The sequence below is a fragment of the Carassius gibelio genome, chromosome A4 (assembly GCF_023724105.1).
Source record: "Carassius gibelio isolate Cgi1373 ecotype wild population from Czech Republic chromosome A4, carGib1.2-hapl.c, whole genome shotgun sequence".
Taxonomy (NCBI): domain Eukaryota; kingdom Metazoa; phylum Chordata; class Actinopteri; order Cypriniformes; family Cyprinidae; genus Carassius; species Carassius gibelio.
This window is the reverse complement of record NC_068374.1, coordinates 14057924-14073933: the sequence shown is the minus strand read 5'-3', so window position 1 is coordinate 14073933 and position 16010 is coordinate 14057924. Positions and strand designations below refer to the sequence as shown.

The 16010-nt window shown below is 46.3% G+C and overlaps 15 non-coding genes across 15 annotated transcripts; 8 read left to right on the top strand and 7 right to left on the bottom strand.

Annotated features, from left to right (window-relative positions):
- The first annotated feature begins 951 nt into the window (after positions 1-951).
- On the top strand, positions 952-1025 carry trnam-cau (transfer RNA methionine (anticodon CAU)). Its single transcript has one exon. It is a non-coding gene; the product is annotated as a tRNA-Met (tRNA).
- Positions 1026-2130: 1105 nt separating this feature from the next.
- Positions 2131-2212, bottom strand: trnac-gca (transfer RNA cysteine (anticodon GCA)). The gene is given in 2 exon segments: positions 2131-2165; positions 2170-2212. It is a non-coding gene; the product is annotated as a tRNA-Cys (tRNA).
- Positions 2213-2308: 96 nt separating this feature from the next.
- Positions 2309-2382, top strand: trnam-cau (transfer RNA methionine (anticodon CAU)). Its single transcript has one exon. It is a non-coding gene; the product is annotated as a tRNA-Met (tRNA).
- A 1105-nt stretch (positions 2383-3487) lies between these two features.
- trnal-cag (transfer RNA leucine (anticodon CAG)) lies at positions 3488-3570 on the bottom strand. Its single transcript has one exon. It is a non-coding gene; the product is annotated as a tRNA-Leu (tRNA).
- A 96-nt stretch (positions 3571-3666) lies between these two features.
- Positions 3667-3740, top strand: trnam-cau (transfer RNA methionine (anticodon CAU)). Its single transcript has one exon. It is a non-coding gene; the product is annotated as a tRNA-Met (tRNA).
- A 1284-nt stretch (positions 3741-5024) lies between these two features.
- Positions 5025-5098, top strand: trnam-cau (transfer RNA methionine (anticodon CAU)). Its single transcript has one exon. It is a non-coding gene; the product is annotated as a tRNA-Met (tRNA).
- Positions 5099-9498: 4400 nt separating this feature from the next.
- Positions 9499-9572, top strand: trnam-cau (transfer RNA methionine (anticodon CAU)). The gene has a single exon. It is a non-coding gene; the product is annotated as a tRNA-Met (tRNA).
- A 1099-nt stretch (positions 9573-10671) lies between these two features.
- trnal-cag (transfer RNA leucine (anticodon CAG)) lies at positions 10672-10754 on the bottom strand. The gene has a single exon. It is a non-coding gene; the product is annotated as a tRNA-Leu (tRNA).
- Positions 10755-10850: 96 nt separating this feature from the next.
- On the top strand, positions 10851-10924 carry trnam-cau (transfer RNA methionine (anticodon CAU)). Its single transcript has one exon. It is a non-coding gene; the product is annotated as a tRNA-Met (tRNA).
- Positions 10925-11776: 852 nt separating this feature from the next.
- On the bottom strand, positions 11777-11859 carry trnal-cag (transfer RNA leucine (anticodon CAG)). Its single transcript has one exon. It is a non-coding gene; the product is annotated as a tRNA-Leu (tRNA).
- Positions 11860-13128: 1269 nt separating this feature from the next.
- On the bottom strand, positions 13129-13211 carry trnal-cag (transfer RNA leucine (anticodon CAG)). Its single transcript has one exon. It is a non-coding gene; the product is annotated as a tRNA-Leu (tRNA).
- A 96-nt stretch (positions 13212-13307) lies between these two features.
- trnam-cau (transfer RNA methionine (anticodon CAU)) lies at positions 13308-13381 on the top strand. The gene has a single exon. It is a non-coding gene; the product is annotated as a tRNA-Met (tRNA).
- A 1099-nt stretch (positions 13382-14480) lies between these two features.
- Positions 14481-14563, bottom strand: trnal-cag (transfer RNA leucine (anticodon CAG)). The gene has a single exon. It is a non-coding gene; the product is annotated as a tRNA-Leu (tRNA).
- A 96-nt stretch (positions 14564-14659) lies between these two features.
- On the top strand, positions 14660-14733 carry trnam-cau (transfer RNA methionine (anticodon CAU)). The gene has a single exon. It is a non-coding gene; the product is annotated as a tRNA-Met (tRNA).
- A 1105-nt stretch (positions 14734-15838) lies between these two features.
- On the bottom strand, positions 15839-15921 carry trnal-cag (transfer RNA leucine (anticodon CAG)). The gene has a single exon. It is a non-coding gene; the product is annotated as a tRNA-Leu (tRNA).
- Positions 15922-16010: the final 89 nt, after the last annotated feature.

Sequence of the window (16010 nt, the reverse complement as noted above, 5' to 3'; positions counted from 1 at the left end):
TATTTTCCTTTTATTTCCTTTTTTTTTTTTTTTTTGAAAACTTATATAAATTTAATTTGTTTAATATTCATTACTGTTATGTTGGCATAATTGTAAAAAAAAAAAGAGAATGATTGCTTTTTTATTTGTACTTTAGTAAACATTTCATCAGTACACTGCAACAATAGAACGTATTCCTATAAAAAGATAATTTGCACTTTGTCATTTGTCACAGACATTTTTAAGCATAATAATGACTATTTTTGCATCCTGTTTTAATTAAAAATGACAGATTTAAAGGTGTCTTGAATGAATGTAACCTTAAAAAAAAATCTGATTTAATATCAATAAAATCACAACTAATAACATGCTTAAAATAAATATGAATACAACTACACACAATAACATGCTTAATCAGAATAAAAAATAATACAACAACTACTAAATAACTAATAATAACAAAACACATTTCCATTGGTGTATTAAAATGTAATGAAAAAAAATATCAAACAAGCACATATATACATTTAATTAACCTTGAAACTTCATTTATTTAAAGCAATTAACAATAAAACAAAAAGTTGTCTTTAGCTGGATTCGAACCCGGGTCGAGGGGAGCACCTGCAATAGAAAACAGTGTAATATAAATGCGCGAATTTACCGCAAGAAGAAACCGGAAGATGTATCACTGCGCGCATGCTAAGGAAGATCCGTCTTTGAACGTCAAATTTGACCCTTTCTTTTCTTCATTTTTTCTTTCTCTTCTTCCCCTTCTCTTTTTCTTCCTTCCCTCTTTTCTTCCCTTCTTCCCCGTCTTTGACGGACTATTGTTCCCCAGCTTGAGCGCAGCGCCTTAGACCGCTCGGCCATCCTGACACCCTTGCCTGGCTAGAGATGGCCTGTTCGAGCCACACCTGAAACCGGGGACCTAGAAGCTACTTTATCTCTGTTCGGGCCCCCTCTAGCCCACGGGCCTCGTTGGCGCAGTTAGGCAGCGCGTCAGTCTCATAATCTGAAGGTCGTGAGTTCGAGCCTCACACGGGGCAGGGTGGTGCTTTTTTCTGATAACTGAGAGAGCTTAGACCAGGGCTATCAAACTAAATTCCTTTAGGGCCCGAGCCCTGTAGAGTGTTGTTCCAACCCTTCTCAAACACACATGGCGTGTAGTTTTCAAATGAGCCTGAAGGGCATGATTGGTTGGATCAGGTGTGTTCAATCAGGCTTGAATCTAAACTCTGCAGGGGACTGAGTTTGACACCCGTGGCTCAGAAAGACAGAGTGAGGTTCTCTGTCCCCTTTCGTGTGGGTTTCCCTGTGTCTCCTGGGGGCAAAAGGCCACAGCTCCTCTTCAGGGCAGGTGAAATGATGCTTTGTGGAAAACTGTGAGGTTCCAGGTAAATTCCCTGAATCTCAATCAGCGACATTGCGTGTAGGCCCGTGCAATCCTTTTATTTACAATGAAGTCAAAATTCTGCATTCATGCTGGCTAATGCTACACGAAGGCAGTAATAGCATCCCTCTCATATTCATGTAACACATGGCCACGTCCTCCTGAGGTTTTGTGAAGTTTCAAAGGCCATATTGCTGCACTGGCCCGGTCCTGAAGATTTGCCTTGTACAACGTTCGGAAGATTAGACCCTTCCGATCAGAGCAGGCCACACAACTCCTTGTCCAAGCTCTCTGTTTTCTCCAGACCGGACTACTGTTACGCTCCCTTGGCGGGTCTTCCGGCACGTACTATCAAGCCTCTGCAACTGATCCAGGATGCAGCAGCGAGAGTGGTCTTCAACGAGTGGTCTTCAAAGAAAGCCCACGTCACACCTCTCTTCATAATTTTGCACTGGCTACCAATAGCTGTTCGCATCAGATTCAAGGTACTGATGTTTGCCTACAAGATAACCACTGGCTCTGCAGCAACATACCTAAAGTCGCTGGTTCAGACCTATGCTGGTGGATCTGCTTGCCTATCTCAATTCGAGCAGCGGAGGCTTTAACCATTTTCAAAAAGTGTCTAAAAACTCATCCTTGCCTTCAACGCCTGCCCAATTAATACTAGCATCTGCCTAATGCGTTGTTTTGTCAAAGTTAACGCCCTGCTGGCCCAACATGGCAGAAGACTGAAGTCTCTGTCTGCAGCCAAAGGATAGGTCTGTCAGAAGTGGGATTCGAACCCACGCCTCCAGGGGAGACTGCGACCTGACGCAGCGCCTTAGACCGCTCGGCCATCCTGACACCCTTGCCTGGCTAGAGATGGCCTGTTCGAGCCACACCTGAAACCAGGGACCTAGAAGCTACTTTATCTCTGTTCGGGCCCCCTCTAGCCCACGGGCCTCGTTGGCGCAGTTAGGCAGCGCGTCAGTCTCATAATCTGAAGGTCGTGAGTTCGAGCCTCACACGGGGCAGGGTGGTGCTTTCTTCTGATAACTGAGAGAGCTTAGACCAGGGGTATCAAACTAAATTTCTTTAGGGCCCGAGCCCTGTAGAGTGTTGTTCCAACCCTTCTCAAACACACATGGCGTGTAGTTTTCAAATGAGCCTGAAGGGCATGATTGGTTGGATCAGGTGTGTTCAATCAGGCTTGAATCTAAACTCTGCAGGGGACTGAGTTTGACACCCGTGGCTCAGAAAGACAGAGTGAGGTTCTCTGTCCCCTTTCGTGTGGGTTTCCCTGTGTCTCCTGGGGGCAAAAGGCCACAGCTCCTCTTCAGGGCAGGTGAAATGATGCTTTGTGGAAAACTGTGAGGTTCCAGGTAAATTCCCTGAATCTCAATCAGCGACATTGCGTGTAGGCCCGTGCAATCCTTTTATTTACAATGAAGTCAAAATTCTGCATTCATGCTGGCTAATGCTACACGAAGGCAGTAATAGCATCCCTCTCATATTCATGTAACACGTGGCCACGTCCTCCTGAGGTTTTGTGAAGTTTCAAAGGCCATATTGCTGCACTGGCCCGGTCCTGAAGATTTGCCTTGTACAACGTTCGGAAGATTAGACCCTTCCGATCAGAGCAGGCCACACAACTCCTTGTCCAAGCTCTCTGTTTTCTCCAGACCGGACTACTGTTACGCTCCCTTGGCGGGTCTTCCGGCACGTACTATCAAGCCTCTGCAACTGATCCAGGATGCAGCAGCGAGAGTGGTCTTCAACGAGTGGTCTTCAAAGAAAGCCCACGTCACACCTCTCTTCATAATTTTGCACTGGCTACCAATAGCTGTTCGCATCAGATTCAAGGTACTGATGTTTGCCTACAAGATAACCACTGGCTCTGCAGCAACATACCTAAAGTCGCTGGTTCAGACCTATGCTGGTGGATCTGCTTGCCTATCTCAATTCGAGCAGCGGAGGCTTTAACCATTTTCAAAAAGTGTCTAAAAACTCATCCTTGCCTTCAACGCCTGCCCAATTAATACTAGCATCTGCCTAATGCGTTGTTTTGTCAAAGTTAACGCCCTGCTGGCCCAACATGGCAGAAGACTGAAGTCTCTGTCTGCAGCCAAAGGATAGGTCTGTCAGAAGTGGGATTCGAACCCACGCCTCCAGGGGAGACTGCGACCTGAACGCAGCGCCTTAGACCGCTCGGCCATCCTGACACCCTTGCCTGGCTAGAGAAGGCCTGTTCGAGCCGCACCTGAAACCGGGGACCTAGAAGCTACTTTATCTCTGTTCGGGCCCCCTCTAGCCCACGGGCCTCGTTGGCGCAGTTAGGCAGCGCGTCAGTCTCATAATCTGAAGGTCGTGAGTTCGAGCCTCACACGGGGCAGGGTGGTGCTTTCTTCTGATAACTGAGAGAGCTTATACCAGGGCTATCAAACTAAATTCCTTTAGGGCCCGAGCCCTGTAGAGTGTTGTTCCAACCCTTCTCAAACACACATGGCGTGTAGTTTTCAAATGAGCCTGAAGGGCATGATTGGTTGGATCAGGTGTGTTCAATCAGGCTTGAATCTAAACTCTGCAGGGGACTGAGTTTGACACCCGTGGCTCAGAAAGACAGAGTGAGGTTCTCTGTCCCCTTTCGTGTGGGTTTCCCTGTGTCTCCTGGGGGCAAAAGGCCACAGCTCCTCTTCAGGGCAGGTGAAATGATGCTTTGTGGAAAACTGTGAGGTTCCAGGTAAATTCCCTGAATCTCAATCAGCGACATTGCGTGTAGGCCCGTGCAATCCTTTTATTTACAATGAAGTCAAAATTCTGCATTCATGCTGGCTAATGCTACACGAAGGCAGTAATAGCATCCCTCTCATATTCATGTAACACGTGGCCACGTCCTCCTGAGGTTTTGTGAAGTTTCAAAGGCCATATTGCTGCACTGGCCCGGTCCTGAAGATTTGCCTTGTACAACGTTCGGAAGATTAGACCCTTCCGATCAGAGCAGGCCACACAACTCCTTGTCCAAGCTCTCTGTTTTCTCCAGACCGGACTACTGTTACGCTCCCTTGGCGGGTCTTCCGGCACGTACTATCAAGCCTCTGCAACTGATCCAGGATGCAGCAGCGAGAGTGGTCTTCAACGAGTGGTCTTCAAAGAAAGCCCACGTCACACCTCTCTTCATAATTTTGCACTGGCTACCAATAGCTGTTCGCATCAGATTCAAGGTACTGATGTTTGCCTACAAGATAACCACTGGCTCTGCAGCAACATACCTAAAGTCGCTGGTTCAGACCTATGCTGGTGGATCTGCTTGCCTATCTCAATTCGAGCAGCGGAGGCTTTAACCATTTTCAAAAAGTGTCTAAAAACTCATCCTTGCCTTCAACGCCTGCCCAATTAATACTAGCATCTGCCTAATGCGTTGTTTTGTCAAAGTTAACGCCCTGCTGGCCCAACATGGCAGAAGACTGAAGTCTCTGTCTGCAGCCAAAGGATAGGTCTGTCAGTAGTGGGATTCGAACCCACGCCTCCAGGGGAGACTGCGACCTGAACGCAGCGCCTTAGACCGCTCGGCCATCCTGACACCCTTGCCTGGCTAGAGATGGCCTGTTCGAGCCACACCTGAAACCGGGGACCTAGAAGCTACTTTATCTCTGTTCGGGCCCCCTCTAGCCCACGGGCCTCGTTGGCGCAGTTAGGCAGCGCGTCAGTCTCATAATCTGAAGGTCGTGAGTTCGAGCCTCACACGGGGCAGGGTGGTGCTTTTTTCTGATAACTGAGAGAGCTTAGACCAGGGGTATCAAACTAAATTCCTTTAGGGCCCGAGCCCTGTAGAGTGTTGTTCCAACCCTTCTCAAACACACATGGCGTGTAGTTTTCAAATGAGCCTGAAGGGCATGATTGGTTGGATCAGGTGTGTTCAATCAGGCTTGAATCTAAACTCTGCAGGGGACTGAGTTTGACACCCGTGGCTCAGAAAGACAGAGTGGTGTTCTCTGTCCCCTTTCGTGTGGGTTTCCCTGTGTCTCCTGGGGGCAAAAGGCCACAGCTCCTCTTCAGGGCAGGTGAAATGATGCTTTGTGGAAAACTGTGAGGTTCCAGGTAAATTCCCTGAATCTCAATCAGCGACATTGCGTGTAGGCCCGTGCAATCCTGCATTCTGCATTCATGCTGGCTAATGCTACACGAAGGCAGTAATAGCATCCCTCTCATATTCATGTAACACGTGGCCACGTCCTCCTGAGGTTTTGTGAAGTTTCAAAGGCCATATTGCTGCACTGGCCCGGTCCTGAAGATTTGCCTTGTACAACGTTCGGAAGATTAGACCCTAGAAGATTAGTTGCTCTGCAGCAACATACCTAAAGTCGCTGGTTCAGACCTATGCTGGTGGATCTGCTTGCCTATCTCAATTCGAGCAGCGGAGGCTTTAACCATTTTCAAAAAGTGTCTAAAAAGTCATCCTTGCCTTCAACGCCTGCCCAATTAATACTAGCATCTGCCTAATGCGTTGTTTTGTCAAAGTTAACGCCCTGCTGGCCCAACATGGCAGAAGACTGAAGTCTCTGTCTGCAGCCAAAGGATAGGTCTGTCAGAAGTGGGATTCGAACCCACGCCTCCAGGGGAGACTGCGACCTGAGCGCTAGCTGACGAAGGATAGTCCGACATAATTTCAGAAATGTTGAGCAATGTCGAACTGCGCAGCCAATCGCATCGAAGCGCTATGACATTTGGACCAATCGCGTCGAAGCGCCTTAACATTTCCAGCCAATCAAAAAGCGCAATTTATAACATTATCTTGACATTCGTGACATTTGACCAATCAGAGAGCAGGGGGATTTCGACGGCACGTTTCCGCGTCTCACCGCTAGGTGGAGGGGTCAGCGCTTCTAGTCAGGTGTCAATCAAGTTGCCGAACCGTGCCGAAGGTGTACGAAAGAATGACATCATCCTCAGGGGGCGTGTCAGAGGTAAAAAAGGTTAATTACTCAAGTTTGTGACCTATGACAAGGGTCATTGTCGCGTAGTTCGACATAAAAAGTGGTACGAGATTTGTCAATGGGTGAGTGTTTGTTACCTTTGCATTATAGATGTATAAAAATAAAAAATAATCGTAATCGAACATTATTAGTATCTTGGTTTAGTGTATTTGCATAAGAGAACAACACATCAGGCTTCAGAACAAACATTTACCTGGTCCCATTCATTTGAACGATGTAATGTGATGGTTGTGTTATGTTATGGCTTTCAACAGGGCAAACCAGAGTGTGTAATAATTGTTTATAGACATTTATGTAATGTTGCAGGTATTTTAAGAAATGTTCCTGTCTTGTATCTTTCTCCTCTAAATAGAGATACCAGTTGTAACATTATATATAAGATAAATGGGACTTGTGTCCTAGAAATGAATGAATGAATGAATAAATATATGAATTTAATGAAGTATTTTATGCTCTCTTAAGGGACTCACTTGTATTGTGCATTATATTTGTTATAATGCTTACAGATAGAGAAATGTCAGATGCTGTCTCGTGGCCAAAAAACCTTGCTTGGAGGTGTGCTGAAATGCATGTTTTTTATTAGTATCATTAGTATATTTACTGAAAAGGTTTCTTTCTGAATTATGTATTAAGGGTTTTTTTTTTTTTTTTTTTTTTTTTTCGTCTTAAGCCTCTACTGGACCAGCACAAAGGGTGGTGGAAGAACCTCATGATGCTGAAACAGCAAAGAAGGCCATGGAGCAGAGTCAGCCTGACCCCCAGCCTCATCCCATGCCCCTGCCCCGGCCCCAGCCTACTGCACCTGTGGAAGCAAGAGTTGCAACACAATTTTCAATGGTAAGAATTACTATTTAACTTTTTTAATAATACCACTTAAGAATGTGCTCAATTAAAATTCAAGAAAGTTCAGAACGTAAGATGAAGAAAAAAAGAAAAAGCAAGAATGCTATGAGATGCTGGCTGAGACCTACTAATTGTCACCCCTCTTGTACAGTGGGGGCACCTGTTGTCTGCTGAATGGTCAGTTTGAATATCTCAGATTTGGTTTAAGTCACATGGTCAAGGATAAATGTAGAATGTAACCTGTTTGCTTTCTCTCTTGAGACTAGACTCATGTCCCTCATGGCATCCCTCTCAATACTTCTCATGTGTTAAAGCTACATTATCTTTCTTTCTCAATCTCAGGTAACATACCACATAGATGCTGGCTATCATTAACTGTACACATTAACAATTATTCCATCATGCAAATACTTTGTAGTAATTTCAGGAGTCAATACTGCTAATAAATATGGATGACACTTCTATTCAGAAAGAAATGTTTTTAAAAACCTGCATTTACTTAAAATAGTAATATTAATATAAATCGTAATTCTTGCTATTATAACACATTCTGTCTTCTCACATTTTTGATTTACCAAACCAAGATTTACTGGCTCTCACATTGCTGCAGCAAAGCCAAATCTTAGTGTGGTCAGGAGACCTTCTCAGGTTGAAGACCAACCCAGCGCAGCATTGTCTTGTGCCTCTATACCAAGCAGTACTGTCTCTGTAAGTAATGGCATAATGTATAAAGTATTCTATAAAGGCACTTTTCACGTTCCATTCTGTACGAATTATTAAACTTGTTCAATTTTTCTTTTAATACCAGAAAACCATATTTTTGTCGATGTTTCAGGGTGTGCCAGTGTTCCAGGGTCTACAAATGGTTCAAAGACTGTCAGCGGTCCATAGGATGCCACTGTTACAGCCTATTTTGCAGAGCACCAATTCACAACCAGCTCCACAAACCATGCCCAAGAGACCCTACAAGGCAAACACTTGCAGGAAGTGTGGAAAATTCAAAACCAGTGCAACGGGACATAGCCAGTACAGGGGCAAGGTGTATATACTGTCCACAGACTGAGAACATTACAAAAGAAAAGTGGTTAGAGTAAATCCGGAGAACCTTCTCCCAAATAATGTATACACTATATATTTTTATTTATTGTTGTGTGTATATAGTTGTTTAAATATAGTTCACTATTGTTAATATTTGTGTCTAACATTATTTTATTTAACTTGCTTTTTTAATCCTATTTAACTTTTACTTTTACCTTTTTAATTTATTGTTTGAAAACTTCATTTAATATTCATTACTTTTCTATTAGCATAATTGTAAAATAAATAAAAAAACAAATTGAGAAATGTGTTTTGATTTCTACATTTATTTTCCTTTTATTTCCCTTTTAAATTTTTTTTTTTGAAAACTTATATAAATTTAATTTGTTTAATATTCATTACTGTTATGTTGGCATAATTGTAAAAAAAAAAAAAAAGAGAATGATTGCTTTTTATTTGTACTTTAGTAAACATTTCATCAGTACACTGCAACAATAGAACGTATTCCTATAAAAAGATAATTTGCACTTTGTCATTTGTCACAGACATTTTTAAGCATAATAATGACTATTTTTGCATCCTTTTTTAATTAAAAATGACAGATTTAAAGGTGTCTTGAATGAATGTAACCTTAAAAAAAATCTGATTTAATATCAATAAAATCACAACTAATAACATGCTTAAAATAAATATGAATACAACTACACATAATAACATGCTTAATAACAAAAATAATACAACAACTACTAAATAACTAATAATAACAAAACACATTTCCATTGGTGTATTAAAATGTAATAAAAAAATATCAAACAAGCACATATATACATTTAATTAACCTTGAAACTTCATTTATTTAAAGCAATTAACAATAAAACAAAAAGTTGTCTTTAGCTGGATTCGAACCCGCGTCGAGGGGAGCACCTGCAATAGAAAACAGTGTAATATAAATGCGCGAATTTACCGCAAGAAGAAACCGGAAGATGTATCACTGCGCGCATGCTAAGGAAGATCCGTCTTTGAACATCAAATTTCACCCTTTCTTTTCTTCATTTTTTCTTTCTCTTCTTCCCCTTCTCTTTTTCTTCCTTCCCTCTTTTCTTCCCTTCTTCCCCGTCTTTGACGGACTATTGTTCCCCAGCTTGAGCGCAGCGCCTTAGACCGCTCGGCCATCCTGACACCCTTGCCTGGTAAGAGATGGCCTGTTCGAGCCACACCTGAAACCGGGGACCTAGAAGCTACTTTATCTCTGTTCGGGCCCCCTCTAGCCCACGGGCCTCGTTGGCGCAGTTAGGCAGCGCGTCAGTCTCATAATCTGAAGGTCGTGAGTTCGAGCCTCACACGGGGCAGGGTGGTGCTTTCTTCTGATAACTGAGAGAGCTTAGACCAGGGGTATCAAACTAAATTCCTTTAGGGCCCGAGCCCTGTAGAGTGTTGTTCCAACCCTTCTCAAACACACATGGCGTGTAGTTTTCAAATGAGCTTGAAGGGCATGATTGGTTGGATCAGGTGTGTTCAATCAGGCTTGAATCTAAACTCTGCAGGGGACTGAGTTTGACACCCGTGGCTCAGAAAGACAGAGTGAGGTTCTCTGTCCCCTTTCGTGTGGGTTTCCCTGTGTCTCCTGGGGGCAAAAGGCCACAGCTCCTCTTCAGGGCAGGTGAAATGATGCTTTGTGGAAAACTGTGAGGTTCCAGGTAAATTCCCTGAATCTCATCCAGCGACATTGCGTGTAGGCCCGTGCAATCCTTTTATTTACAATGAAGTCAAAATTCTGCATTCATGCTGGCTAATGCTACACGAAGGCAGTAATAGCATCCCTCTCATATTCATGTAACACGTGGCCACGTCCTCCTGAGGTTTTGTGAAGTTTCAAAGGCCATATTGCTGCACTGGCCCGGTCCTGAAGATTTGCCTTGTACAACGTTCGGAAGATTAGACCCTTCCGATCAGAGCAGGCCACACAACTCCTTGTCCAAGCTCTCTGTTTTCTCCAGACCGGACTACTGTTACGCTCCCTTGGCGGGTCTTCCGGCACGTACTATCAAGCCTCTGCAACTGATCCAGGATGCAGCAGCGAGAGTGGTCTTCAACGAGCCAAAGAAAGCCCACGTCACACCTCTCTTCATAATTTTGCACTGGCTACCAATAGCTGTTCGCATCAGATTCAAGGTACTGATGTTTGCCTACAAGATAACCACTGGCTCTGCAGCAACATACCTAAAGTCGCTGGTTCAGACCTATGCTGGTGGATCTGCTTGCCTATCTCAATTCGAGCAGCGGAGGCTTTAACCATTTTCAAAAAGTGTCTAAAAACTCATCCTTGCCTTCAACGCCTGCCCAATTAATACTAGCATCTGCCTAATGCGTTGTTTTGTCAAAGTTAACGCCCTGCTGGCCCAACATGGCAGAAGACTGAAGTCTCTGTCTGCAGCCAAAGGATAGGTCTGTCAGAAGTGGGATTCGAACCCACGCCTCCAGGGGACACTGCGACCTGAACGCAGCGCCTTAGACCGCTCGGCCATCCTGACACCCTTGCCTGGCTAGAGATGGCCTGTTCGAGCCACACCTGAAACCGGGGACCTAGAAGCTACTTTATCTCTGTTCGGGACCCCTCTAGCCCACGGGCCTCGTTGGCGCAGTTAGGCAGCGCGTCAGTCTCATAATCTGAAGGTCGTGAGTTCGAGCCTCACACGGGGCAGGGTGGTGCTTTTTTCTGATAACTGAGAGAGCTTAGACCAGGGGTATCAAACTAAATTCCTTTAGGGCCCGAGCCCTGTAGAGTGTTGTTCCAACCCTTCTCAAACACACAAGGCGTGTAGTTTTCAAATGAGCCTGAAGGGCATGATTGGTTGGATCAGGTGTGTTCAATCAGGCTTGAATCTAAACTCTGCAGGGGACTGAGTTTGACACCCGTGGCTCAGAAAGACAGAGTGAGGTTCTCTGTCCCCTTTCGTGTGGGTTTCCCTGTGTCTCCTGGGGGCAAAAGGCCACAGCTCCTCTTCAGGGCAGGTGAAATGATGCTTTGTGGAAAACTGTGAGGTTCCAGGTAAATTCCCTGAATCTCATCCAGCGACATTGCGTGTAGGCCCGTGCAATCCTTTTATTTACAATGAAGTCAAAATTCTGCATTCATGCTGGCTAATGCTACACGAAGGCAGTAATAGCATCCCTCTCATATTCATGTAACACGTGGCCACGTCCTCCTGAGGTTTTGTGAAGTTTCAAAGGCCATATTGCTGCACTGGCCCGGTCCTGAAGATTTGCCTTGTACAACGTTCGGAAGAGTAGACCCTAGAAGATGAGTTGCTCTGCAGCAACATACCTAAAGTCGCTGGTTCAGACCTATGCTGGTGGATCTGCTTGCCTATCTCAATTCGAGCAGCGGAGGCTTTAACCATTTTCAAAAAGTGTCTAAAAAGTCATCCTTGCCTTCAACGCCTGCCCAATTAATACTAGCATCTGCCTAATGCGTTGTTTTGTCAAAGTTAACGCCCTGCTGGCCCAACATGGCAGAAGACTGAAGTCTCTGTCTGCAGCCAAAGGATAGGTCTGTCAGAAGTGGGATTCGAACCCACGCCTCCAGGGGAGACTGCGACCTGAACGCAGCGCCTTAGACCGCTCGGCCATCCTGACACCCTTGCCTGGCTAGAGATGGCCTGTTCGAGCCACACCTGAAACCGGGGACCTAGAAGCTACTTTATCTCTGTTCGGGCCCCCTCTAGCCCACGGGCCTCGTTGGCGCAGTTAGGCAGCGCGTCAGTCTCATAATCTGAAGGTCGTGAGTTTGAGCCTCACACCGGGCAGGGTGGTGCTTTCTTCTGATAACTGAGAGAGCTTAGACCAGGGGTATCAAACTAAATTCCTTTAGGGCCCGAGCCCTGTAGAGTGTTGTTCCAACCCTTCTCAAACACACATGGCGTGTAGTTTTCAAATGAGCCTGAAGGGCATGATTGGTTGGATCAGGTGTGTTCAATCAGGCTTGAATCTAAACTCTGCAGGGGACTGAGTTTGACACCCGTGGCTCAGAAAGACAGAGTGGTGTTCTCTGTCCCCTTTCGTGTGGGTTTCCCTGTGTCTCCTGGGGGCAAAAGGCCACAGCTCCTCTTCAGGGCAGGTGAAATGATGCTTTGTGGAAAACTGTGAGGTTCCAGGTAAATTCCCTGAATCTCATCCAGCGACATTGCGTGTAGGCCCGTGCAATCCTTTTATTTACAATGAAGTCAAAATTCTGCATTCATGCTGGCTAATGCTACACGAAGGCAGTAATAGCATCCCTCTCATATTCATGTAACACGTGGCCACGTCCTCCTGAGGTTTTGTGAAGTTTCAAAGGCCATATTGCTGCACTGGCCCGGTCCTGAAGATTTGCCTTGTACAACGTTCGGAAGATTAGACCCTTCCGATCAGAGCAGGCCACACAACTCCTTGTCCAAGCTCTCTGTTTTCTCCAGACCGGACTACTGTTACGCTCCCTTGGCGGGTCTTCCGGCACGTACTATCAAGCCTCTGCAACTGATCCAGGATGCAGCAGCGAGAGTGGTCTTCAACGAGCCAAAGAAAGCCCACGTCACACCTCTCTTCATAATTTTGCACTGGCTACCAATAGCTGTTCGCATCAGATTCAAGGTACTGATGTTTGCCTACAAGATAACCACTGGCTCTGCAGCAACATACCTAAAGTCGCTGGTTCAGACCTATGCTGGTGGATCTGCTTGCCTATCTCAATTCGAGCAGCGGAGGCTTTAACCATTTTCAAAAAGTGTCTAAAAACTCATCCTTGCCTTCAACGCCTGCCCAATTAATACTAGCATCTGCCTAATGCGTTGTTTTGTCAAAGTTAACGCCCTGCTGGCCCAACATGGCAGAAGACTGAAGTCTCTGTCTGCAGCCAAAGGATAGGTCTGTCAGAAGTGGGATTCGAACCCACGCCTCCAGGGGACACTGCGACCTGAACGCAGCGCCTTAGACCGCTCGGCCATCCTGACACCCTTGCCTGGCTAGAGATGGCCTGTTCGAGCCACACCTGAAACCGGGGACCTAGAAGCTACTTTATCTCTGTTCGGGACCGCTCTAGCCCACGGGCCTCGTTGGCGCAGTTAGGCAGCGCGTCAGTCTCATAATCTGAAGGTCGTGAGTTCGAGCCTCACACGGGGCAGGGTGGTGCTTTTTTCTGATAACTGAGAGAGCTTAGACCAGGGGTATCAAACTAAATTCCTTTAGGGCCCGAGCCCTGTAGAGTGTTGTTCCAACCCTTCTCAAACACACAAGGCGTGTAGTTTTCAAATGAGCCTGAAGGGCATGATTGGTTGGATCAGGTGTGTTCAATCAGGCTTGAATCTAAACTCTGCAGGGGACTGAGTTTGACACCCGTGGCTCAGAAAGACAGAGTGAGGTTCTCTGTCCCCTTTCGTGTGGGTTTCCCTGTGTCTCCTGGGGGCAAAAGGCCACAGCTCCTCTTCAGGGCAGGTGAAATGATGCTTTGTGGAAAACTGTGAGGTTCCAGGTAAATTCCCTGAATCTCATCCAGCGACATTGCGTGTAGGCCCGTGCAATCCTTTTATTTACAATGAAGTCAAAATTCTGCATTCATGCTGGCTAATGCTACACGAAGGCAGTAATAGCATCCCTCTCATATTCTTGTAACACGTGGCCACGTCCTCCTGAGGTTTTGTGAAGTTTCAAAGGCCATATTGCTGCACTGGCCCGGTCCTGAAGATTTGCCTTGTAGAACGTTCGGAAGATTAGACCCTTCCGATCAGAGTAGGCCACACAACTCCTTGTCCAAGCTCTCTGTTTTCTCCAGACCGGACTACTGTTACGCTCCCTTGGCGGGTCTTCCGGCACGTACTATCAAGCCTCTGCAACTGATCCAGGATGCAGCAGCGAGAGTGGTCTTCAACGAGCCAAAGAAAGCCCACGTCACACCTCTCTTCATAATTTTGCACTGGCTACCAATAGCTGTTCGCATCAGATTCAAGGTACTGATGTTTGCCTACAAGATAACCACTGGCTCTGCAGCAACATACCTAAAGTCGCTGGTTCAGACCTATGCTGGTGGATCTGCTTGCCTATCTCAATTCGAGCAGCGGAGGCTTTAACCATTTTCAAAAAGTGTCTAAAAACTCATCCTTGCCTTCAACGCCTGCCCAATTAATACTAGCATCTGCCTAATGCGTTGTTTTGTCAAAGTTAACGCCCTGCTGGCCCAACATGGCAGAAGACTGAAGTCTCTGTCTGCAGCCAAAGGATAGGTCTGTCAGAAGTGGGATTCGAACCCACGCCTCCAGGGGACACTGCGACCTGAACGCAGCGCCTTAGACCGCTCGGCCATCCTGACACCCTTGCCTGGCTAGAGATGGCCTGTTCGAGCCACACCTGAAACCGGGGACCTAGAAGCTACTTTATCTCTGTTCGGGACCGCTCTAGCCCACGGGCCTCGTTGGCGCAGTTAGGCAGCGCGTCAGTCTCATAATCTGAAGGTCGTGAGTTCGAGCCTCACACGGGGCAGGGTGGTGCTTTTTTCTGATAACTGAGAGAGCTTAGACCAGGGGTATCAAACTAAATTCCTTTAGGGCCCGAGCCCTGTAGAGTGTTGTTCCAACCCTTCTCAAACACACAAGGCGTGTAGTTTTCAAATGAGCCTGAAGGGCATGATTGGTTGGATCAGGTGTGTTCAATCAGGCTTGAATCTAAACTCTGCAGGGGACTGAGTTTGACACCCGTGGCTCAGAAAGACAGAGTGAGGTTCTCTGTCCCCTTTCGTGTGGGTTTCCCTGTGTCTCCTGGGGGCAAAAGGCCACAGCTCCTCTTCAGGGCAGGTGAAATGATGCTTTGTGGAAAACTGTGAGGTTCCAGGTAAATTCCCTGAATCTCATCCAGCGACATTGCGTGTAGGCCCGTGCAATCCTTTTATTTACAATGAAGTCAAAATTCTGCATTCATGCTGGCTAATGCTACACGAAGGCAGTAATAGCATCCCTCTCATATTCATGTAACACGTGGCCACGTCCTCCTGAGGTTTTGTGAAGTTTCAAAGGCCATATTGCTGCACTGGCCCGGTCCTGAAGATTTGCCTTGTAGAACGTTCGGAAGATTAGACCCTTCCGATCAGAGTAGGCCACACAACTCCTTGTCCAAGCTCTCTGTTTTCTCCAGACCGGACTACTGTTACGCTCCCTTGGCGGGTCTTCCGGCACGTACTATCAAGCCTCTGCAACTGATCCAGGATGCAGCAGCGAGAGTGGTCTTCAACGAGTGGTCTTCAAAGAAAGCCCACGTCACACCTCTCTTCATAATTTTGCACTGGCTACCAATAGCTGTTCGCATCAGATTCAAGGTACTGATGTTTGCCTACAAGATAACCACTGGCTCTGCAGCAACATACCTAAAGTCGCTGTTTCAGACCTATGCTGGTGGATCTGCTTGCCTATCTCAATTCGAGCAGCGGAGGCTTTAACCATTTTCAAAAAGTGTCTAAAAACTCATCCTTGCCTTCAACGCCTGCCCAATTAATACTAGCATCTGCCTAATGCGTTGTTTTGTCAAAGTTAACGCCCTGCTGGCCCAACATGGCAGAAGACTGAAGTCTCTGTCTGCAGCCAAAGGATAGGTCTGTCAGAAGTGGGATTCGAACCCACGCCTCCAGGGGAGACTGCGACCTGAACGCAGCGCCTTAGACCGCTCGGCCATCCTGACACCCTTGCCTGGCTAGAGATGGCCTGTTCGAGCCACACCTGAAACCGGGGACCTAGAAGCTACTTTATCTCTGTTCGGGCCCCCTCTAG